Genomic DNA, 24814 nt, shown 5'->3' with positions numbered 1-24814 from the left:
AACTTAGTCTGTCCACCGTTCGCGGCTTTTCTCTAAAGTGATAAGTGGCTGAATACTATTAAAAATCACTAGTACTGATTCAAAGTTTTTGAAATTCTGCCCAAAAATCATTTTCTAATCAAGGATCGTACCACTATTTGTGAATTACGAATAGTCAGAGTTAAAGGACGAAAACTGTGGTTGAAGAACTATGTTTTTCATTGTAAATCGTCCGTTTTCAAAAGCTACAAGCAGATAAAGGCATATTATGTAGAGACAGGTAACAGATCAGCTACTTTCTACTTTTATTGTAAACGATGAACGAATCGTCAAGTTTTTTTTTTCTTTATATGATGTCGCAAGTTTCTTGTGGCTCATTCCGTTCTTAATCTTTTAAAGCAAATAGGGCACTGTGCTTCATTGATACTGCACTATGTGAAATACTTTCAAATTAGGGATAATACGAGAAACTGCCATATGGACCAGATGAGGCAAGTCTCACACACACAGCATATACACTGAATAGCCAAAGAAACTGGTATAGGCATGAGTAATCAAATACAGAGATATGTAAACGTATAAGACAACAAGTGTCTGGCGCAGTTGTTAGGTCGGTTACTGCTGCTACAATGGCAGGTTATCAAGATTTCAGTGAGTCTGAACGTGATGTTATAGTCGGCGCACGACCGATGGAACACAGCATCTTCGAGGTAGCGATGAAGTGGGGATTTTCCCGTACGACCATTTCACGAGTGTACCGTGAATATCAGGAATCCGGCAAAACATCAGACCTCTGACATCGCTGCGGCCGGACAAAGATCCTACAAGAACGGGAAGAGAATCATTCAACGTGACAGAAGTGCAACCCTTTCGCAAACTGCTGCAGATATTAATGCTGGGCCACCAAGAAGTGTCAGTGAGCGAACCATTCAACGAAACATCGTCGATATGCGGTTTCGGAGCCTATGGCCCACTCGTGTACTGTTGATGACTGCACGACACAAAGGTTTACGTCTCGCCTGGGCCCGCCAACACCGACATTGGACTCTTGATGACTGGAAACATGTTGCTGGTCGTATGAGTCTCATTTCAAATTGTATCGAGCGGGTGGACGTGAACGGGTATGGAGACATCCTCATGAATCCATGGATCATGCATGTCAGCAGGGGACTGTTCAAGCTGGTGGAGGCTCTGTAATGGTGTTGGGCGTGTGCAGTTGGAGTGATATGGGACCCCTGATACGTCTAGATACGATTCTGACAGATGACACGTACGTAAGCATCCTGTCTGATCACCTGCATCCATTCATGTCCATTATGCATTCCGACAGACTTGGGCAATTGCAGCAGGACAATGCGACACCCCACAAGTCCAGAATTGCTACAGGGTGGCTCCAGGAACACTCTTCTGAGTTTAAACGCTTTCGCTGGTCACCAAACTCCCTAGACATGAACATTATTGAGCATATCTGGGATGCCTTGCAACCTGCTGTTCAGAAGAGATTTCCACCCCCTCGTACTCTTACGGATTTATGGACAGCCCTGCAGGATTCATGGTGTCAGTTCTCTCCAGCACTACTTCAGACATTAGTCGAGTCCACGCCACGTCGTGCTGCGCCACTTCTGCGTGCTCGCGGGGGCCCTACACGATATTAGGCAGGTATACCAGTTTCTTTGCGTCTTCAGCACAATGTGTGCGACCAGCTCGGGCGTTGACTCCGTCCCAGTGCCAGTACGCAGCATATCGACGATCATTTACTCGGTTGTGGCTTGACTCAGGAGAGGATACATCTTATGGCCCCCTCCCAACCGAATCAGTACACTGATCCAGACGAGAGGTGGTGGAACGTCATACTGATAAGATGGGCTCATACTGCCTAGTTCTTTGTAAATCTGACTCGATTTTGTGACCTCTGAACTAACATCAAATACTTCCTGAAGTTTCATTTTCTCCTCCTGTGCTGGGTGCTCGATTTGTACTGTGAGCAGTGTGCGATTTGTAGGGGGGGGATGGGGGGGGGGGGAGGATTTCCCCCCTCTGCATCAGACCACCCCTCGTCTGGTTTTAGTTTATGCATCCCAACCTGGGATGTTTATTTCCCACGCACTGGAGTAAAACTTTACATATAATTTAAATTTGTGAAGACAAACACTGAAAGTTATAATTAATACCATTAATATGTTTGATTATTAATTTTGAAAACGTGTTATGTAGTAGTTAAGCATTTCAAAACATTTAGAACTAAATGACAAGACGACGTACGCCACATTTCTGTAGCATCGCACAATGTTGCAAGACGTCGCCCCAGCGTGAACGAGGCTTTAGAGCCAGATCTGTATTGTATGGTGGATGTGATGTGTTGCGTACGAAACTAAAACCTGCAATCAGATCCAAACGTCGTGGAAAAGTGTGAAGACGTGTTATCCTGCAGCAAGATAACGCTCTCCCACATTCTGCCAAACGGACAGCGGACGCAATAAAGGAGTTGAGATTCGAGGAGCTGGAACATCCACCATACAGTCCAGACCTGGCTCCAAGCGATTTTCACTTGTTTGGACCCTTAACAAAAGCACTACACGGAAGAAGATTTGAAAGTGATGAAGACGTCATTGCTGCGGTGCAAAATTGGTTACAGATGCAACCGATAAAGGTATTTTCTGATGAAATTAAAAAAAAAAAACTCGTAAAACTTCGGGAAAACTGCATTGAAGTCCAGAGAGGTTACGTAGAAAATCAACGCATGTTTCAGTTTTCTATCATCAGAATAAGTACAGCTTTTCGCAAATGTACTTTTTGAATTCCCCTCGTATACCTGCATGTAAATGATTTTGTAAATAAGCTTTACCTATAATGTACTTTTACAGATATAACAAGGGATGGCTTCTCTGATAGTGCATACGCGTGAATAGTGAGTTTCGGCATTAACATCTATTTATAAATAACTGTTTAACCATGGGAACGCCACGGTCCAAGCTAGTGGCTCTGAGCACTATGGGACTTAACATCTTAGGTCATCAGTCCCCTAGAACTTAGAACTAGTTAAACCTAACTAACCTAAGGACATCACACACATCCATGCCCGAGGCAGGATTCGAACCTGCGACCGTAGTAGTCGCGCGGTTCCGGACTGCGCGCCTAGAACCGCGAGACCACCGCGGCCGGCGGTCCAAGCTAGTAACTTATATAATTATTCTAACACCATAAGACATCCCCCCCCCCCCACTGGTAAAAGCACAAATCGCACACTGACTGTGAGGCAGTGGGTATCGGAAGCAGTAACGATCGTGTCACGCTTCTCTGGGGTAGTTGTCTTCGCGTGTCAAGTTAGTACCGTTAAGCGCGACGTGTGGTGTGTGTGTGTCTGTGGCAGCGTATTGACGCGGGCGGAGGAGCGCGTAGTGCGCGGCGCGGCGTGGGCCGGCCTTCCCCCGCCGGCGGCTTCCGGCGCGGCCTGACTAATGACGTCCGCCGCGCGCCGGGAGGGCCGGAAGCGGCGCGGCCTCTCCGGGCCACTAAAAGCCTCTCGCAGGTGGACCAGCCTCCGCTCCTCCCACGCTGCACCACCAACAGGTGCCCAAACACACACACTCGTCTCTGTCTCGACCGGCGACACTACTAACCCTGCTCTTCTGGTCGGGTCTGTATGACCCGAAAGCGGCAATTAGGGTGTAAGTAGGCTGTTTAGGTTTTTATTTTGGTAACGCCACGTAGCGCTCTATATGACAATCACTGACTGTGCTGTCTGCAGTCTGTGTCTGGTTTGCATTGTTGAAAACTTCTCTATTGTAGTGGGCAGTTAGATGTGAACAGCGCGTAGCGTTGCGCAGTTGGAGGTGAGCCGCCAGCAGTGGTGTATGTGAGGAGAGAGATGGCAGAATTTTAAAAGCGGACGATCTGGACGTGTGTCCGCCAGAAACAGTAAATTTGTAATACTGGATATCATGAAGTGATATATATATATATATATATATATATATATATATATATATATATATATATATAATGACTTTTGAACACCTTTAAGGTAAATACATTGTTTATTCCCTATCAAAATCTTCCATTTGATAACTATGCCTATCAGTAGTTAGTGACTTCAGTAGTTAGAATCTTTTATTTAGCTGGCAGTATTGGTGCTCGCTGTATTGCAGTTGTTAGAGTAACGAAGATTTTTGTGAGGTAAGTGAGTCATGAAAGGTATAGGTTACTGTTAGCCAGGGCCATTCTTTTGTAGGGATTATTGAAAGTCAGATTGCGTTGTGCTAAAAATATTGCGTGTCAGTTTATTGATGATCTGAATAAGTAAAGAGAGAAATGTCTGAGTACGTTCAGTTTTGCTCATCTGTTTGCAAATCAAATAACGTAAAGGGTTTACCAGCACAGTAATTCATTAATTTTTCTAAGGGGATGTTTCAAGGGATCTGAGGGTGATAACTGAATCTTTATGGCGATCTCTCGTAATCTGATACGAATAGGCTATACAGGGTGAACCGAAATCGCGCATACGGAATCAGAGTGCGATCCCCATCACAATGACGATACAAAAATGTCAGTAACAGATTTTCGGCAAGTGCTTATTTGCGGTAGAAAATCGGCATCTAAGGAAGTCAGTTTGGAAACACTCTAATAACAGGGCGACAATTACTGAACTGTTTGAAATAAAATCGTCATAACTTCTGAACGGTTTGCGTTATGATGTTCAAAGTGCACGGTTGGCCTCGGGGCTTGATGGGAATTGTTGTTGTCGACCCACTTTCAAAATGGTTCGATTGGCTCTGAGCACTGTGGGACTTAACATCTGAGGTCATCAGTCCCCTAGAACTTAGAACTACTTAAACCTAACTAACCTAAGGACATCACACACATTCATGCCCGAGGCAGGATTCGAACCTGCAACTGTAGCAGTCGCGCGGTTCCGGACTGAAGCGCCTAGAACCACTCGGCCGCCGCGGCTGGCGACCCACTTTGATTTGGATGAGTTCGACAATAAGCAAAACTGGCACATTTGAAGGACTGAGAATCCTCATTTCGGGCGACTGTGTGGTGTGCAATGTCCAGTCACGGAATAATCGGTGCGATATTCCTTGATGGCACGATGACTACTGGAACGGAAGGTGAAGGTTTTGGAAAATGATTTCATCCCCATTATCCAAAGTGACCTTGATTTCGACACGCTCTAGTTCATGCATGACGGAGCTCGAGCTCGACTCCACCGAAGCAGGAGAGTGGTGTCCTGGAGGAGTAGTTTGGGGATCTCATTCTGCCTCTTGGGTACCCAGACAATACTGGCATGGGCCTCGATTGGCCGCCATATTATTCGGATCTGAACACATGCGACTTCTTTTTGTGGGGCTACATTAAAGACAAGGTGTACAACAATAACCCCAAAACCATTGCTGAGCTGAAAACAGCCATTCAGGAGGTCATCGACAGCATCGATGTTCCGACACTTCAGCGGATCATGCAGAATCTCGCTATTCGTCTGCGCCACATCGTCGCCAGTGACGGCAGGCATATCCAACATGTCATGACCAAAATACGTATATCTGTAGTGAAGTTTACGTGTTTAATAAAGTGTCTGCACGCCATAATTTGTAACTAATTTACGTTTTTTTATGTAGTTCAATAATTGTCACCCTGCACATGCACGAGGACTATCGTCATTCAATAATATTCGGCTTTGCTGCCAAACTGGTGCAGTGGGTAAAGTTTTACATTTGAATACTCGAGCTGGAGAGTACGATTTCGCTTTTTAAAAAAATTACATTTTCTACTTTTGATCAGCCCAATAATACTGTTTCTTAAACGATAGACATCCTACAACTACAGTTTTTTAAAGCTGAGGACAACAATTATTGGTGAGACATGCCATAAGTATTCATAAAGAGTAATACGCAGTTAAAAATAATTACCCGTCATCAAAATTAATTACCTGTCATCAGCTAGAAATAACTACAAATCTTATCTATGCTGTGATATCAAATATACAGACTACTTTCAGTAAGAATGGCAGCTGAAAGACATAATTAGGCTTTATACCACGATGCTAATCAAAATAGTAACAGAGTTCGCAGGAGAGCTTCTGTAAACTTTGGAAGGTAGGAGACGAGGTACTGGCAGACATAAGGCTGTGAGGACGGGGCGTGAGTCGTGCTTGAGTAGCTCAGTTGGTAGAGCACTTGCCCGCTAAAGGCAAAGGTCCCGAGTTCGAGTCTCGGTCCGGCACCCAGTTTTAATCTGCCAGGAAGTTTCAGAGTTCGATAATTATATGTGCAGCACGTTGTTATTTCTGTTAGTGACGTCATAAGGAAATGTAATGATATACATGATATTTGGTACTAATCGACCGAATTAATGGTAGAAATGCTTAGCACAGTCTGCATTCGAATGCAGTTGATGAAGTAGTGTGACACAGTATAGGTTTACTTAGACGATATTGCTTGCGGGGTTGCATGGGAACTACACAGGAAAAAACAAACAGAGATGAGCGAAGAAGGAGAGGGGGTGAATTTGGGTTTTATTTATTAGTTTGGGATAGCTGAATATAAGGGTTATAGAGGTGACAATGGGCTGGAAGGCATGGAGGGCTGCAGAGCATGGAAGACAAAAGAGAGACATTTGAAAGCAAAATATGTCTTTAAAAGGGAAACAATAAAAACGTTCATACTCTCCTTTCTGTGTTACTATTCAGTAATTGCTCGTATTTTATATAAGACTTGCTGTAATTGGTGGATAACGATTAAGAAGCTGATTATCATATCATGCAGTCTGAAAAATAAACAAAAATTACATGTAGATCAGGGATCGAACTCTCGAACTCGAATATTCTGACGCAAAACCATACTCACTGCGCTAACTATAGAGCACAACTACAAACTGTTGAATGAAAATGCTTGTCGTAGGTGAGAGCCGGGCAAAGTGGCCAGACTAAGGAATTCCTGTTTTTTAAGCTGATTAGCAGTTGGTGGAAATGCATAGAAATCAATTTTTATACTCTACGACTATTGAAGAATAAAATATAGTGTTTTACTCAGTTTGGGATCAAATTAAGTACTTCGAACAATTCTGTTTTCACAAGGCGGTGAAACGACCACTTTGCCCGACATGAGCTGGAGAAGTGGCTACTTAGCCTTAAACTCAAAAACAAGGGAGAAAAAGAACAGTTTCAAGAAACAACTAAATATATTTTATAGTGAAACATCATTCGAATTACATTTTTCACAAATAAAAATAGAAACTGTTCCTCAGCTCCGGTACTAAGTTCGTGAGCCCAGAGACAGCACAGCTGGTGCATAATCCACTGCTCTTCTGGCCTTGAATTTAAAAATTTTTCTTCTTACTACATTCGCTCTGTGTCTTCATTGTTGTTGTTAAAAAGAGTTCTTCTAGGATTGGGTTTTCTGCTCTTCGCAGTTTTCTGTTTACTACATGTCTTCTGTTGGCTAGGTTTTCGTTTTTTCTTCTTTTACTTTTGCTTCTTTGTTTTCCTCTTCTAGGTCACTGTTATAACAATTTCTTCCCGCCACGGCTGTTACGTCTTCCTCCACACAAAGTGACCAGAAGCCACCACTGAGATGGGCACTTTGCCAGCATTAACGGCTTTACACAAATGACGTATATATCCTCCAAAAGCATGACCGAAATTCCAATAACTAACGTAGTATTATGGAGCCAAGATATGACATTTACAACACAATTTCATTGAAAAGGCGTTAAGTCTCATTCCCTCTCCACAACAAACACACAAACTGGCCATTTACCTTACATAAAATAACTGAACTCCACAAAAATTATTGTAACACGGAGGAACGGCACAGCAGACGGGTTGTACTTGATGGGGAGACTGGGCCCAGCCATGCTGCCTCTACAGCCGCCCATAACTGCAAAAGAATTGCCGGTGCCGGATGTTGTGCGCGAACTGACCTCTCGATTGTGTCCCATAAATGTTCGTCGGGTTTCACTTCCGGCGATCTGGGTGGCCAAACCATTCGCTAGAGTTGTGCACAATGTTCTTCAAACCAATCGCAATAATTGTTGCCCAGTGACATGACATTGTTGTTTGGGAACATGAAGTCCGTGAATGGCTGCAGATGGTCTCCAAGTAGCCGAACATAACTGTTTCCAGTCAATGATCGGTTCAGTAGGACTATAGGATCCAGTCCATTCCAAGTAAATACAGCCACAACATTATGGAGCCACTACCAGCTTGCACAGTGCCTTGTTGACAACTTGGGTCCACGGCTTCGTGGGGTTTGGGCCACACTCGACCCCTACCATCAGCTTTTACCAACTAAAGTAGGAACTCATCTGACCATGCCACGGTTTTCCAGCAATCTAGTGTCCAACCGATATCGTCACAAGCCCAGGAGAGGCGCTGCAGCCGATGTGGTGCTGTTAGCAAAGGCACTCGAGTCAGTTGTCTGCCGCCATAGCCCATTAACACGAAATTTCGGAGCACTGTCCAAACGGATATGTTCACCGCACGTCACACATTGATTTCTGCGGTTATTTCACGCTGTGTTGCTTGTCTGTTAGCACTGACAACTCACGCAAACGCCGCTGCTCTCGATCGGTAAGTGGAGGCCGACAGCCACTGTTTTGTCTGTGGTGAGACGTAATGTCTGAAACTTGGTATTCTCGGCACACTCTTGGCAATGTGGATGTTGGAATATTGATTGCCCTAACGATTTCCGACATGGAATGTCCCATGAGTGTAGCTCCAACTACTACTCAGCATTCAAAGTCTGTTAATTCCTGTCGTGCGGACATAATGACGTCAGAATCCTTTTTACATGAATTACCCAAGTACAAATGACAGCTCTGCCCTCTTATACCTTGTGTACGTCGTACTACCGCCATCTGTATATGTGCATATCGCTTTCCCATGACTCTTGTCACCTTAATGTAGAGCGCCGAGGACCCCAACGGCCACTTTGTCCTGCTCTCCCGCACGTGTGATTACAGTGTTGCCAAACTGCTTTCCTTCTACGTGCCTTTTCTACAGACAATGCGCACGGAACGAAATTTTGCTAGGTATGTTTTTGTTCTTCTAGTATTCTAGGAATCACACTGTGGCATCCGAGTGTGCCAATTTGAGTTCACCCTGTGTAGAAAAGAAAGTAGTACAAACTAATGTTCCAGCTCGAAATTCACCTCGGATCCTGTAGTCATTCTGGACATACCTGTCATGCGATGGTTTCTTCAAGCGAGGGAAGAGAAGGAAATCATTGGGCGCCATGTCACGAGAACACGGGGAGCGAGGAGGGGGGCAAAATTTAATAGCAGAAATGAGCAGCATGTTTGATTGTGTCGTGTGCAGAGTAAGCTGGGACGATACCATGGAGCAAGAACACCCCACTGTACAGCTTCCCGTTACGCTTCGCCTTGACGGCCTCACGTAACTTCGTCATGAATTTCAGTACGAGGGCACGCTGAGAAATAATGCCTCCGATTTTTTTAATGTGAAAGATCTTAAACCATATGAATGCGTGCTGCCTGTCCTTTGGGACGTGTCTGAAAGAACAAATGGTTCAAATGACTCTGAGCACTATGGGACATAACATCTGAGGTGATCAGTTCCCTAGAACTTAGAAACAAATGGTTCAAATTGCTCTGAGCACTTAACATCTGAGGTCATCAGTCCCCTATAACTTGGAAGTACTTAAACCTAACTAACCTAAGGACATTACATACATCCATTCCCGAGGCAGGATTCGAACCTGCGACCGTAGCGGTCGCGAGGTTCCACACTAAAGCGCCTGGAACCACTCGGTCACAGCGGCCGGCTCTGAAAGAACAGAGACCATGCAGTGATGTACCGGGTGATCAAAAAGTCAGAATAAATTTGAAAACTGAATAAATCACGGAATAATGTAGATAGAGAGTGTAAGGGGTCCGCAGGCCCTTACTACTAAGTTTTGCATCAGCACAGGTCGACAGGGCAACTATCGATTAGTGTGTTGGGTCGCGAGAGCGAGAGTCAGTCGGTTGAGTTCAGAGTGTGTTGTGAGTTCCCGCGAGGCGGGCAGAGAGCTGTGCAGAAGCCAGCAGTTGTTGATACAAATTACCGACAAAGGGAGTGGCCATCGCCGCGGTTTAACCCCTTTGTGTTAGTATAATACGGAAAAGTGAAATAGTATAATTATTAGAGTGTTTCAGTGATATTTGTGTGCCGTTATTGAGATTCCGCGTCTACCGCGCCGGCATTATTTGGATTGCAGTGTTGGATTACAGTGATTGTATTTTGCGTGTGACGATTATGAATAACGAAGAAACCTGTGCTGAGATTAGCCGTTATTAACAGTGTATGACGAAGGCAGTGGCTGTCTCCTTGTCTTTGTGTTTTTGACAAGAATATAGGTCTTGATTAGTGAAGCTGCGTTTGTTGTTCTTCTTGCCAACAGACAGTTCATTATTACAGCATTTGAGAAGGACAGAATGGAATGTAACAACTCCGAAGCAGTCCAATCCGATTGCCAGCCCCATTAGGTACACGGTCACATTAATTAATTATTTATTTGGGCTGCTATTCAGATCCGCGAACGAGCGGATACACCAAATTATAAGGGAGTGTTACAAGAGGTACAAATTGGCACACATGCTTGGAATGACATGGGGTTTTATTAGAACCAAAAATTACAAACGTTCAAAAAAGGTCCGACAGATGGCGCTTCATCTGATCAGAATAGCAATAATTAGCATATCAAAGTAAGACAAAGCAAAGATGATGTTCTTTACAGGAAATGCTCAATATGTCCACCATCATTCCTCAACAATAGCTGTAGTCGAGGAATAATGTTGTGAACAGCACAGTAAAGCATGTCCGGAGGCACTGGCGTCTGATGTTGTCTTTCAGGATCCCTAGAGATGTCGGTCGATCACGATACACTTGCGACTTCAGGTAACCCCAAAAACCAATAATCGCACGGCCTGAGGTCTGGGGACGTGGGAGGCCAAGCATGTCGAAAGTGGTGGCTGAGCACACGATCATCACCAAACTACGCGCGCGAGAGATCTTTCAGGCGTCTAGAAATATGGGGTGTTTTTTTAGTTCTAATAAAACCCCATATCATTCCAAGCGTGTGTGTCAGTTTTTACCTTTCTATCTACATTATTCCGTGGTTTATTAAGTTTTCAAATTTATACTGACTTTTTGATCACACCTCGATAGGATATGAGTCTATCAGTGCAGAGGCACAGTTACTTTCTCCCTGTAGCAGGAACCGAAAATTAGCGAGCACGGAGCATAATGATAATGAGCGTATGGCATCGGTGGCCGGGAGACCCCTCGCGGGGCGGGTCGGCGGCCGCTCCACAAGTTCTTTAATGCCACTACGGCGACTTGCGGGTGAATGAGGATGAAAAGATGATGAAAGACACACAACACCCAGTCATCTCGAGGCAGAGAAAATCCCTGACCCCTTGCGCGGGAAGCGAGAACGCCACCGCGAGACCAGGAGCCGCGGACAGCACGGGGGAGATGGACGGTGTATGAGGATAAGTGGTGGCGCTAGGCAGGCATGTGAGTCGCCCGAGGAGCGTGCAGATCTAGTCCGTGAATTTTCGTTTAACACTGTGCCCGGGTGGCGCTGTGGTTAATTCAACTGCCTAATAAGCAGGAGATCCCAGGTTTGAGTCCCAATCTGGTACACATTTTCACTCGTCGCCGCTGATTCCGCAGAAAGTCCCGATGCAGCTGATATCATCAGCTCCTTCCCTTTCATTGCTTTGCTCCTGCCTCCACCTTAAATTTGCATAAAAATTCTTAACGCTTTTTAAATAAAACGAACGATGTTAACATTCTACATCTTTATTCTTCACGTCTGCGTATTTCAAGTCGTCTGGAACAAGGGAGCTCACAAGGGAACCTCCCCATCGCACCCCCCTCAGATTTAGTTATAAGTTGGCACAGTGGATAGGCCTTGATAAACTGAACACAGATAAATTGAGAAAACAGGAAGAAGTTGCGTGGAACTGTGAAAAAATAATGGGCCACATAGGCAACATCATGGACAATGTGAGCTCAGGAGCGCCGTGGTCTCGTGGTAGCGTGAGCACCTGTAGAACGAAAGGTCCTTGGTTCAAGTCTTCCCTCCAGTGAGAATTTTACTTTCTTTATTTTTACATCGTTATTATCTGTCCGTTCGTTCATTGACGTCTCTGTTCACTGTAATAAGTTTAGTGTCTGTGTCTTGCGACCGCATCGCAAAACCGTGCGATTAGTAGACGAAAGCCGGCCGAAGTGGCCGTGCGGTTAAAGGCGCTGCAGTCTGGAACCGCAAGACCGCTACGGTCGCAGGTTCGAATCCTGCCTCGGGCATGGATGTTTGTGATGTCCTTAGGTTAGTTAGGTTTAACTAGTTCTAAGTTCTAGGGGACTAATGACCTCGGCAGTTGAGTCCCATAGTGCTCAGAGCCATTTGAACCATTTTAGTAGACGAAAGGACGTGCCTTTCCAATGGGAACCGAAAACATTTGATCGCAAGGTCATAGGTCAACCGATTCCTCCACAGGAAAACACATCTGATATATTCTATACGACACTGGTAACGGCATGTGCGTCACATGACAGGAATATGTTGTCGACCCACCTAACTTGTACACTTGGCGAATGGGTAAAAAGATTCTTCTACCTTGCCCGATTTAGGTTTTCTTGTGGATGTGATAATCACTCCCAAAAAAGTGATGAAAACACAATAGTTTGTCACATAAACTGAAAATAAAAAAATTAAACTTTTCACTCGATGGAGGATTTGAACCAAGAACCTCGCGTTCCGCAGCTGCTCACGTTACCACGAGACCACGGCGCTCCTGTGTTCTTAGAGTCCTTGATGTCGCCTATCTTTCCATGAACTACTCAGTTTGTATATTTTGCTTATTTTTTCACAGTTCCACACAACTTCTTCCTATTTTCTCAATTGATCTGTGTTCAGTTTTTCAAGGCCTATCCACTGTGCCAACTTATAACTAAATCTGAGGGGGGTGCGATGGGGAGGTTCCCTTGTCAGAATTGCAGCGTGTCTCGCGAAGAGACCATGTAGATAAAATCAGAGAGATTAGAGCCCACATACAGGCATACCGACAATCTTTCTTTCCACGAACAATACGAGACTGGAATAGAAGGGAGAACCGATAGAGGTACTCAAAGTACCCTCCGCCACACACCGTCGGGTGGCTTGCGGAGTATGGATGTAGATGTAGATGTGTAACGTAACTATATCGGTGAGAGAGAAACAGCGCGCCGTAATCGAGTTTCGAATTCGAAGAGTTCGTCCACACGCTCCTCTAGCATGACAATGCCAGACCACACACGAGCGCTGCGACACCTGCAACAAGCCGACGCCTTGGGTTCACTGTCACAAATCATCCTCCATACAATCAGACTTTTATCTGTTTCCAAAACTTAACGAACGCCATCGAGGATTTCAATTTGATACTGATGAAGGAATATAAGCAGAGGTGAGGTTGTGGCTCCTCCAAACAAGTCAAACCGTCTGCAGTAACGGTATCAACAAACTTGTCTCTCGTTGGGACAACTGTGTTCGTCACCTGGGTGATTATGTTGAGAAATAAATAGGCAGACATGAAGAATAAAGATATGGAATGATAACAACGTTTGTTTTGTTTAACAAGTTTTAAGAGTTGTTACATATAAAATTCGGAGGCATTATTTTTCAGCACGCCGTCGTAGTACGCTACTGTGGTTGTTTGCCCGTTACGAGCATAATCTGTTCGCACTACTCCATGACAGACCCAAAAACCACTCAGAATCAGGTTCCTCGACAATGTCTGGGTCTTCGCCTCTTTGGGCGGTGGTGCATCCACATTTTTCCTTCCACTGCTTGTCTCGGAGTCATAACGCTGCAACCAGCACTAGTCCACGGTGAGTGGACGGCTAAAGGACTCATCTGGACTGGCTCGATACAGCTGCAACGTTTGCGCTGCTGCCTCAATTCGGAGGGCTTCTGCAATGTGTGTGAGAAGTCGAGAAACCCAGCAAATGGTGACCATCGTCGTGTTCAATATGTCGTGGAAACAGACCCATGTTTGATTTTCACCTTTTCCATTATCGCTTCTATTGCAATACGCCCGTCTTTGAGCAGCGGGGCCTCCACTACTGTTCCGATTGCCAGCTATTTGCGGACAGACGGTCTGTCACTTTGTTCTTCGTCATTGAGACTTGTTTAACCTAACTGGAGGCGTCTGCTCCAACTAACCAGTGTGTCGTACAATGGTTCGTTGTTGTTGTACACTCACATCAACGCATCATGGGTTGTTCCAGCGTGTTTGCTCTTTACATGCAGAAAACAAATCGCCGCACGATACTCTCTATCAACGGGCTGCACCATTTTGTCTCGGGTCCTTTAGCGGCGTGCTGCGTCACTGTTGCATGTGAATTTCATTATGTACAGGACTACAGGCATGTAACTGTAAACAAACAAAAAATTAATTACGTAGCTTTATTTTTTCGAGGAGATAGTTAAAACCTTATGACTACCTCTCGTCATGTAATAAAATGGTTCAAATAGCTCTGAGCACTATGGGACTTAACATCTACGGTCATCAGTCCCCTAGAACTTAGAACTACTTAAACCTAACTAACCTAAGGACATCACACAACACCCAGTCATCACGAGGCAGAGAAAACCCCTGACCCCGCCGGGAATCGAACCCGGCATCAACAAAATACTTTAGCATTCGGAGGGGAAAGTTAGTGCTTGAAATTTCGTGAGAAGATTCGGCCGCCACGAAAAACGCCTTTGTTTTAATGATGTCCACCCCAAATCCTGTATCATTTCAATAACACTCTCTCCCATATTTCGCGATAATACAAAACGTGCTGCCCTTCTTTGAACTTTCTCGATGTACTCCGTAAGTCCTATCTGGTAAGATCCCACATCGCGCAGCAGTATTCTAAAAGAGGACGTACAAGGGTGATGTAGGCAGTCTCTTTAGTAGTCTGTTACATTTTCAAAGTGTCCTACCAATAAAACGCAGTTTTTGGTTTGCCCTCCCCACATTATTTTCTGTGTGTTCTTCCCAATTTAAGTTGGTTGTCATTGTCATTCATAGATATTTAGTTGAATTTACGACCTTTTCGATGTGACTGATTTATCGTGTAATCGAAGTTTAATGGTTCAAATGGCTCTGAGCACTATGGGACTTAACTTCTAAGGTCATCAGTCCACTAGAACTTAGAACTACTTACACCTAACCAACCTAAGGACATCACACACATCCATGCCCGAGGCAGGATTCGAACCTGCGACCGTAGCAGTCGCGCGGTTCCAGACTGAAGTGCGTAGAACCGCTTGGCCACCACGGCCGGCAATCGAAGTTTAATGGATTCCTTTTAGCGCTCATGTGGATGACCGCACACTTGTTGTTATTTAGGGTCAATGGCCAGTTTTTGCACCATACAGACATCTTTTCTAAATCATTTTGCAATTTGTTTTGATCTTATGATTACTAGTCGATAAGCGACAGTATCACCTGTAAACAACCTAAGACGGTTGCTAAGATTGTCTCCCAATCCGTTTATATACATAAGGAACAGCAAAGGGCCTATATCACTACGCTGGGGAACGCCAGATACCACTTCTGTTTTACGGGATGACTTTCCTTCAATTAATATGAACTGTGACCTCTCCGACAGGAAATCACGAAGCCAGCCACATAACTGAGACGATATTCCATAAGGACTCGATTTCACTACAAGCCACTTGTGTGGTACAGTGTCAAAAGCCTTATGGAAATCATGAAATACAGAATCAATTTGAAATCCCTTGTCAATAGCACTCAACACTTCGTGTGAGTAAAGAGCTAGTTGTGTTTCACAAGAACGATGTTTTCTAAATCTGTGTTGACGGTTTGTCAATAGACCTTTCTCTTCGAGGTAATGCATAATGTTCGAATACAGTATCCAAAATCCTGCTGCATATCTACGTTAACGATAAGGGCCTGTAATTTAGTGAATTCTCCTCCTACCTTTCTTGAATATTGGTGTGACCTGTGCAACTTTCCAGTCTTTGGGTACGTATCTTTCTTCGACCGAGCGGTTGTATATGATTGTTAAGTATGGAGCTATCGTATCAGCATACTCTGAATGAAAGGAACCTATCTGATATACAGTCTCGACCGGAAGACTTGTTTTTCTTAAGTGATTTAAGTTACTTCACTACTTCGAGGATATCTATTTCTACGTTACTCGTGTTCTTGATTCGAATTCTGGAATATTTACTTCGTCTTCTTTGGTGAAGGAATTTCGGAAGGCTGTGTTTAGTTACTCTGCTTTGGCAGCACTGTCGTCGATAGGATATCCATTGCTATCGCGCAGAGAAGGCATGACTGTGTCTTGCCGCTAGCATACTTCACTTACGACCACAATCTCTTTCGATTTTCTGCCAGGTTTCGAGACAAAGTTTTGGTGTGGGAACTATTATAAGCATCTCGCACTGAAGTCCGCGCTAAATTTCGAGCTTCTGTAAAAGATCGCCAATTTTAGAGATATTGCGTCCGTTTAAAGTGGCATATTTTTTTCGTTGTTTCTGCAATAGTGTTCTGATTCGTTTTGTTTATCATGGAGGATCAGATCCGCCGTTTGTTAATTAGTTTGGTGTACATTGCTCACTTGCTGCCGGCACTATTTTTTTGAATTCAAGCCACATCTGGTCTGTACCTAAATTGTTAATTTGGAAGGAGTCGAGACTGTCTCTCAGGAAGTGAATTATTATCTGCTTGTTTGAGTAGTTATATGTTTCTTTCATTTAGGGAGGATTTGGGGTTTACAATATTCAATCTTGGTACGATAACCATGTGTCCACTAATTCCTGTATCCGATTTGATGTTTGTTATTAGCTCAGGATTATTTGTTGCTAAGAGGTCAAGTGTGTTTTCACAACCGTTTACTATTCGCGCGGCCACAAGAACTAACTGCTCGAAATAATTTTCAGACAATCTACATACACCAAAAAAAGTTTTGCATCAACTCTGTTCCGAGAGTTCCGGAACCTGTACAGAAAATTGGAATGGAGATCAACATAAACATCATTTCCGCCCTTTTTATTGCTCATGATGACCACACATTGCATGTTGTACCACCATACAGCCAGACTTTCATAGTTGGTGGTCCAGAGTGCTGTACACTCCGGTCCCTATAATACGCACTAGTACGTTCTCTTGCATTGATGCATGCCTGTATTCGTCGTGTCGTACTATCCACAAGTTCATCAAGGCACTGTTGGTCCAGATTGTCCCACTCCTCAACAGTGATTCGGTCTAGATCCCTGAGTGGTTGGTGGGTCACGTTGTCCATAAACAGCCCTTTTCAGTCTATCCCAGGCATGTTCGATAAGGTCCATGTCTGGAGTACATGCTGGCCACTCTAGTCGAGCGATGCCGTTATCCTGAAGGAAGTCATTCACAAGATGTGCACGGTGGGAGCGCGAATTGTCGTCCATGAAGACGAATGCGTCGCCAATATGCTGCCGATATGGTTGCACTATCGATCGGAGGATGGCATTCACGTATCGTACAGCCGTTACGGCGCCTTCCATGACGACCAGCGGCGTACGTCGGCCCCATATATTGCCACCCCAAAACCGCAGGGAACCTCCGCCTTTCTGCATTCGATGGACAGTGTGTCTAAGGCTTTCAGCCTGACCGGGTTGCCTCCAGACTCGTCTCTGACGGTGAAGAGAACGTGATGCCAATCCTGAGCGGTCCATTCAGCATGTTGTTGGGCCCATGTGTAACATGTCTGCATGGTGTCGTGGTTGCAAAGATGGACCTCACCATGGACGTCGGGAGTGACGTTGCGCGTCATGCAGCATATTGCGCACTGTTTGAGTCGTAACACGACGTCCTGTGGCTGCATTAAAAGCATTATTCAACATGATGGCGTTGCTGTCAGGGTTCTTCTGAGCCATTGCCCGTAGGTAGCGGTCATCCACTGCAGTAGTAGCCCTGGCTCTCTGTATCTCCTCCATGTCCAAACATCGCTTTGGTTCACTCGAGACGTCTGGAAACTTCGCTTGTTAAGAGCCCTTCGTGGTAAAAAATAACAATGCGGACGCGATCGAACCGCGCTATTGACTGTCAATCATGGTTGAACTACAGACAACACGAACTGTGTACCTCTTTCCTGGTGGAATGACAGTCAGCGTCTATCTTCAGGAGTTCTGGGAACTGGGGTGATGCAAAACTTTTTTTTTTTGTGTGTATTTAGCACAATTTCGGATGCGTACTTCCGGAATAATACAGAGCAATGTTATGAAAATTGGAGCAAACTAAAATAGAATGACTCTAAACTCTGTGGGACTCTCATTTAATTGGAAGACTGCAGAAAGCAAAAATTCTTAAGACATCCTGGGCAGCTCACAAAAGCAAGATAAATAAGACAAATATTTATAATATCGATGACAGAGCATTCACTCTGCTAGACCAGACGAGTTAAATGCGAGCTGTTCAGAAAACAGATTCCGTTACTGCCTGAGTGAAACTTACATTCTTCTAGTACAGCAAGGCGTCGCCCGTCAGCACCAGATTGGAAAGCGAATCCTCTCAATTCTAATCTCAGTCCAGATCTCCCACAGTTTACAAAATTCATTGGGTGGAAGAGTGAATGCTGCTACTAGTCTGATGAACGAATATGTTCGCTTTCCTAACTAAAAACAGGGGAGAGTTGCAGAAACTTCCCATTCAAACAACTGTTGGCTTCTGTCTCGGGTTTTTCGGCCGACGTTGGATTGTTGATTTTTCTGATGTTTCAGCAGCACGAGTGCCTGGCATTGTCAAAGCTGCAAACGTCAATTTTAGGTGGTGGAGTGGAGTTCGCGGCCGCAGATTATATGTACCTGCCGCACCAACGTTCGAGGGCTCTTCCGTGATCATTTCCGGTGCGGTTCTCCTCTTGCTATCCTCAACGGTCGATCGCTGCAGCACGGGAAACCATGTTCCGTTCACCTTCAGGCTTTCTTCTTTCTTGTCGAAGCTATTCTCAGGTTTATTTCCATACGTTCTCTGAACGAGCGGATGTGATAGCACTTCTCTACCGCCGGAACTTCAGTGTCGACGAGTTTTACTATATGGTCGGCCTCACACGACGCGTGCTCTGCCACAGCCAATTTCTGCACCTGCTTCAACCTGTAATGCAGCTTGTGCTCTGTGATCCTGGTATTAACTGATCATCCAGTCATTCCAACATAAACAGTTCAGCATGAGCATGGCATGCGGTATATTCTCGACATTGCAAGTGGTTCCCTTTTCAGCCGGCCGCGGTGGCCGAGCGGTTCTAGGCGCTTCAGTCCAGAACCGCGCGACTGCTACGGTCGCAGGTTCGAATCCTACCTCGGGCAGGGATGTGTGTGATGTCCTTAGGTTTGTTAGGTTTAAGTTGTTCTAAGTTCTAGGGGACTGATGGCCTCATATGTTAAGTCCCATAGTGCTCAGAGCCATTTGAACCATTTGGGTACCTTTTATCCTTTGTCGATCTGAGACAATCTTTGATCTTCTTTGTCGGTTTATAAATAGTCTTTACGGCGTGTTTTTGCACAATATACGGCCGATTCTCTCCGTCACTCTTGGGATGTACAGCAGAAACGACGTACCCGATATTTCTTTGTTCGATACGTCACTTCGCCGAGTGTTTGCTTCTGTTAAACTTCTTATATAACTGGTGAAGTACCCATTGCTTTCCAGTTGTTGCATCTCGCATCTGAGGAGCTGCAGCTTACATATTCGTCTTGTTCGCGTTACGAGGGTGTTAATCATGCCTCTTTTCTGGCTCGGTTGGTGGTTTGACAGTTTGTGTAGGTATTAGTCCGTGTGTGTCGGTTTTCTATACACGCTGCGTCCCAGATATTCACAATGCTTTGTGACCAGCACAATTAGAAACGGTAGCTGTTTGTCCGTTTCTATTTCCTTGGAAAATTTCATGTTGGCGTGGAGGCTGTTCAAGTGTCCCATGAAGTCACTGAGGTGTTCCTCATCTTGGCTGCACACAACGAAGGTATCATTGACATATCTGTACGACGCCTTACGTATTCAAGGTGCCAAGTCCAGTGTCTGTGTTTCGAAATGTTCCATGAAAAAGTTGGCCACCACTGGACTAAGAGGACTACCCTTTGAGACGCCTTCCAGCAGTTCGTAGAAGTTGTCATTCCACGTGAAATAGCTCGTGGTGAGACATGCATGAAGGAATGAAGGAGCTTGGTGATGTCTTGCGGGAAAATGGAACCGATGTGCTCCAGAAAGTCACTCAGTGGCACTTTAGTAAACAAAGAAACAACATCAAAGCTGACCAAGATGTCGTTTGGTCCAAGTTTTAGTTTCTTCAGCTTCTCAATGAAATATCCAGCGTCCTTTATGTATGTATCGGTCTTCCTCACGTGCGGCTGGAGCAGAGAGTCCAAGTGTTTTGCAGTTCATACGTCGGTAACCCAGGAGCGCTAAAAGTCTGTCTTAATGAAACATTGTTCTTATGGACCTTTTGTAACCCATATAGCGCAGATGGAAGGGCTTCTGTAGATCACTTTGTATATCCGCCGAGAGAGAAGACGCCTTGACTAACCGATTCGTATTCTGTGTGATCCGATGCGTCGGATCTGCGATTGGTTTTCGGTACGTTGTCTGATCTAATAGGTCCCGGATCTTCTGCTCATAATCTTCGGACCTCATTACGACCGTTGCCTTTCCCTTATCTTCTGGCAGTACCAGCATACTCTTGTATATTTCAGACGAGTTTAATAATTCTTGACTGCGCATGTAAATGCACGCAAGTTCTCGGTAGGACACGACAAAATGAAGACCTTTAATGGGTACCTTTTCAATTAAGTATTGATTTCGCATGGGCCCTGCACGAAGCCGAGTGTTTGCGAAGTGTGGCGGACAAGCTGACTTGGGGCCAACGAGATATATGGGCCATACAACGAACTTGTGACGTCACACTAGTCAGCTTGTCCGCCACACTTCATGAATGCTCGGCTTCGTGCAGGGTCCATGGGAAATAAACAAGCCATTATGCCATTTACATCGAGTATCGATCTTAAATTTCGTTGTAGTACTGTTAAGCAGTGAGACTTCATAATAGCAGATTCCAGTAAAAGATACAATTATCGTTAGTACGTACACGCCCAGTTGCGAGTTAATAGGTTCAGAAACACATTTTGCCTGCTGTGCCTAGGGTTGCCATAATCTCGGAATTCAAAACCAGGACAAAACTTAGTCACCGTAGCCGATCGAAGGAAATAAGAGGAATAAGGAGTCCTCATGCCCATAAGCTAAGGGAAATGTGCATTTAATTAATGACCCAGAGTTTAGGAAGAACTGCTTCATTAAGAAAGCATTTATTACAAAAAATAAGAATATGCGTTACATTATTCAGTACACGAAGTTCTATTGTCATCATTTGAGCTTTTCTTATACCAATCGTATTTCTCAGAACCTTGAATAGATGAAAGGAACTTAATCTAGTTCTCAATCAGTTTATGAAATTCACTGCAACTTACATTTTTCATATTGTACTGTATTTGCATCATTGCTTTAACTGATTTTACTGTTAACCTATTCCTTTCTTCTGTCCACTGTGAATTCATGAGGGAAAAGACTCTCTCTACATTGGCGTTATGACTGGGAATGGAGAAATAAAATTCCACAATTTTCAGCAACTCTGAATACTGCTCACTAGAAATACAATTATGAATGAAGAACACCCATTTCTTATGTGACATCATATTCTCAAAACTTTCATCTTTGACCTCCCCCAAAACCCACTTTAATTTCAGTACTTGGTCAAAGAGAAGGGACTCATTCAATTTACAGCTTGTGTTTTCATGCATCCACTTGAATGTCTTTTCAACATTTTCCCATGAAGGTACAGTCTTTAGCAAAATCCAGTCAAAATGTTTAATATCAGACAAGGGCTTACTCCATTTTATCAAGTAATCAATAACAGTTTGATAGAAAAGAGATACTTCCCCTAGAAATGTAGACTGCTGAGCGAGAGAGTTCAGGGGCCCTATTCTGTATCTTTCCGTCATTCAGCCGATTGGTTCGGTATTCGAGCGCATCGAACGGTTGTTTTTGAAGGAGAGCCCCAACATTATTTTTTAACCATTTCGGAAGCGATGACGAACGGTCCTAGTGAACCGTAACGCTGTTGTCACTTCTCGTCACGCCAACCGATCAAAAGCAATCTGCCTCAGATCCGCGCATGCGCACTGCAGCGCCACAGCAGCTAGCAGCCGACACAGGCACGCTAATCTTCACAGTACCGAAAAGTGTGGTTAGAGTACGTAATACTGTTCAGATTTCGCTGACCACGTGCTTCCATGAATGCATGATAATCATAGAATATTGACTGTGTTATAGAAACTGTCATAAATATCACATTATGTCATTTTATTCTCATTCACATGGACGTCTTGTTTTGGATTTTACGTTTCGGAATATGAGTTAGGAATGGAGTGTAGTACCACATTGTACAAATACATGTATAGAAACACCCGAAAAATTCGTCATTTTTTCTGTTTTCCATCGTTCCTTAGTTGCTTCAAAATTCATGGACAAACGACTCTGAAACTATCTGAAGGCAGTTTGCTTATTGCCATAAGCATTTCGCTTCTTTTATTCGTAAAGATCCTAAACAAATAAAAGAAGTGAAACGCGTATGGCAATAAACAAATTGCCTTCAATTAGTTGCATAGACAGAACACATCTCCACGAATCCGAAAAATTGTTTAAGAGATTGTCAAAGAATAAAAACATGCATAGCATGTGGTTGTAACCCGCTGCTAGGGATCCAGATTATGAAGTAGCCTACTTCCCTATATGATGCTTCACCGATTTGGTTCATAAAAACAAAATTTTAAAAAACGCCTTTTCGAGAGCGTGTGGCGAGTGCAGCTATAGAAGTTCGTTATAGCTTTTAACATGCATCTGCTGGATCAAAATATTTCATACATGGTGGTATAGTCTAAAAATATTGTGGTGGGAATCTTTCATCTCTGTTACTGCTGTTAAGGATTCGATCGCACATAAATACTTGTGACAAGCTAGAGTATAAAGACGATTGCTGCTAGTTTGATTCGCAGTAATTTAAATTAAGCTCTTAGATTCTTGTCTGACTACACACACACTCGGAAATCGCTACGTATTCAGAAAGAAATGGTGAATTATTTGTGACAAGGAAGAGTATAAATGTCACTGTCAGTTGTTTCATGCACAGCAATTTCATCTTTCATTTCTTAAACATATCTAAGTCACGAAATCGAAGATACTCATTACTGAGAAAGCGAATTCTTACGTGTAAATAATAACGAATATATCAGAAAAATGCTTAACTTTGACGATTAACGAAGGCTCAGAATGTGTTACAAAAACGAAAAGAGGAAAGAAAATATTTTTGTACCCAGCAGTATGCAAACCTATGATCCTGAATACACCAATTTTTTTTTTTTTTTTTTTTTGTGTTGATCTCATTTTGTTCTGTATTGTTCGTTGAATCTGTTCAGAGTGGACGGCCGATGACACCCAATTCGGTTTTCGACTGATCTATTTACTCAGTTTTTGTTGCAGTGGGTACCCAACCCTCTGACCAAACATGCTGCCTTACACGCTGGTCTACTACAACTCGCTTGCCCACAGCATTTTATTACACGTAATTCCAGTCAAGAGAGACATAGGATGACAGTTGCGGAATGATGCGGGCATAAGTTGTAAATGCATAAAATTTTGGAAGGTTTCCTCTATCAGGCTTGACAAAATTCCTTGGCGGAGTTACTTAAAAGTTTTAAACGTGTTTCGATAGTTAATAAGAAAACCATTTGTGGAAAAAGTATGCGAAGTCACTCGTAATTTCAGCTAACACTCATATGATATATTAAGCAGAGCCGACATTTTGAAATTTAATGATTTTTTAAAACTCTTAATTACTTAAAAATAATGGGTATTTTGTGAGAATATTGACAAACTATTTTTTATGTTATAATCATTCACAATAACAATACAAACCATATTTCTAACAAAGGAAGTTAGTCTCTTATGAATTTCCTTTCCACCCAGACGTGTCCCGGTGATTCTTCAGTAACATAATCACTAAATCCGACGCTAAAACCGCTCAATATGTTTAAAACAACAAATTCTAGGTGTAAATAAATTACACCAAACCGAACGAGAGCGCCAGACCGAAATCCAAAAACTCTCCGTACAGTTGTCGAAAAGTCGGCAGGAAGACCGATCGGTAACAGGCCTCAGAAGCTCACAGAATAGCACCTTCGGATAAAGAACCGAAAATGACGTCACTAACCTACTGCACCGATCGGTATGAACGATACAGAATAGCACCCCAGGCCTACCTTCGTGACGTACGCGCCGCGGCCTGTCTTTCTCGTGGGCCTCGTTCGCTGCAGGGCCCGTGTATCTCGTTGGTCCCCGTGCTTCTACAGACTATTTCACAAAGTTGTACCGGCCCTGCCACGGCGCGAGCTTAAAATCTGTGGCAAGGAAACGTATAGATACGTCTGGGCAGCATTTATTTTTAGATTAATTCGTCAACACCATACAGAACAGAGAAGACGATTGCCTTCATCTGAAGCACAACATTATAGAGCAAATTATATTAACGTCTGAACGGATGTTAGAATTCATATATCTACTTCTTATATAGAATCGAATGCCTGTTCATCTGAATGCATATTTGTCTACTCTCTCCTCCTAAAACTATGGATATATTCGGAAAGAATTTTGAACACCATATACTGCAACTATCCTGTAGAATTTAAGGCTTACTCTCAGTTTGTGTTGCTAATAAGAGGTAGAGGTTTTCTTTGAACAGCTGTAC

This window comes from Schistocerca nitens, chromosome 3, assembly GCF_023898315.1.
Source record: "Schistocerca nitens isolate TAMUIC-IGC-003100 chromosome 3, iqSchNite1.1, whole genome shotgun sequence".
NCBI lineage: Eukaryota > Metazoa > Arthropoda > Insecta > Orthoptera > Acrididae > Schistocerca > Schistocerca nitens.
Note: the sequence above shows the minus strand (reverse complement) of the source record.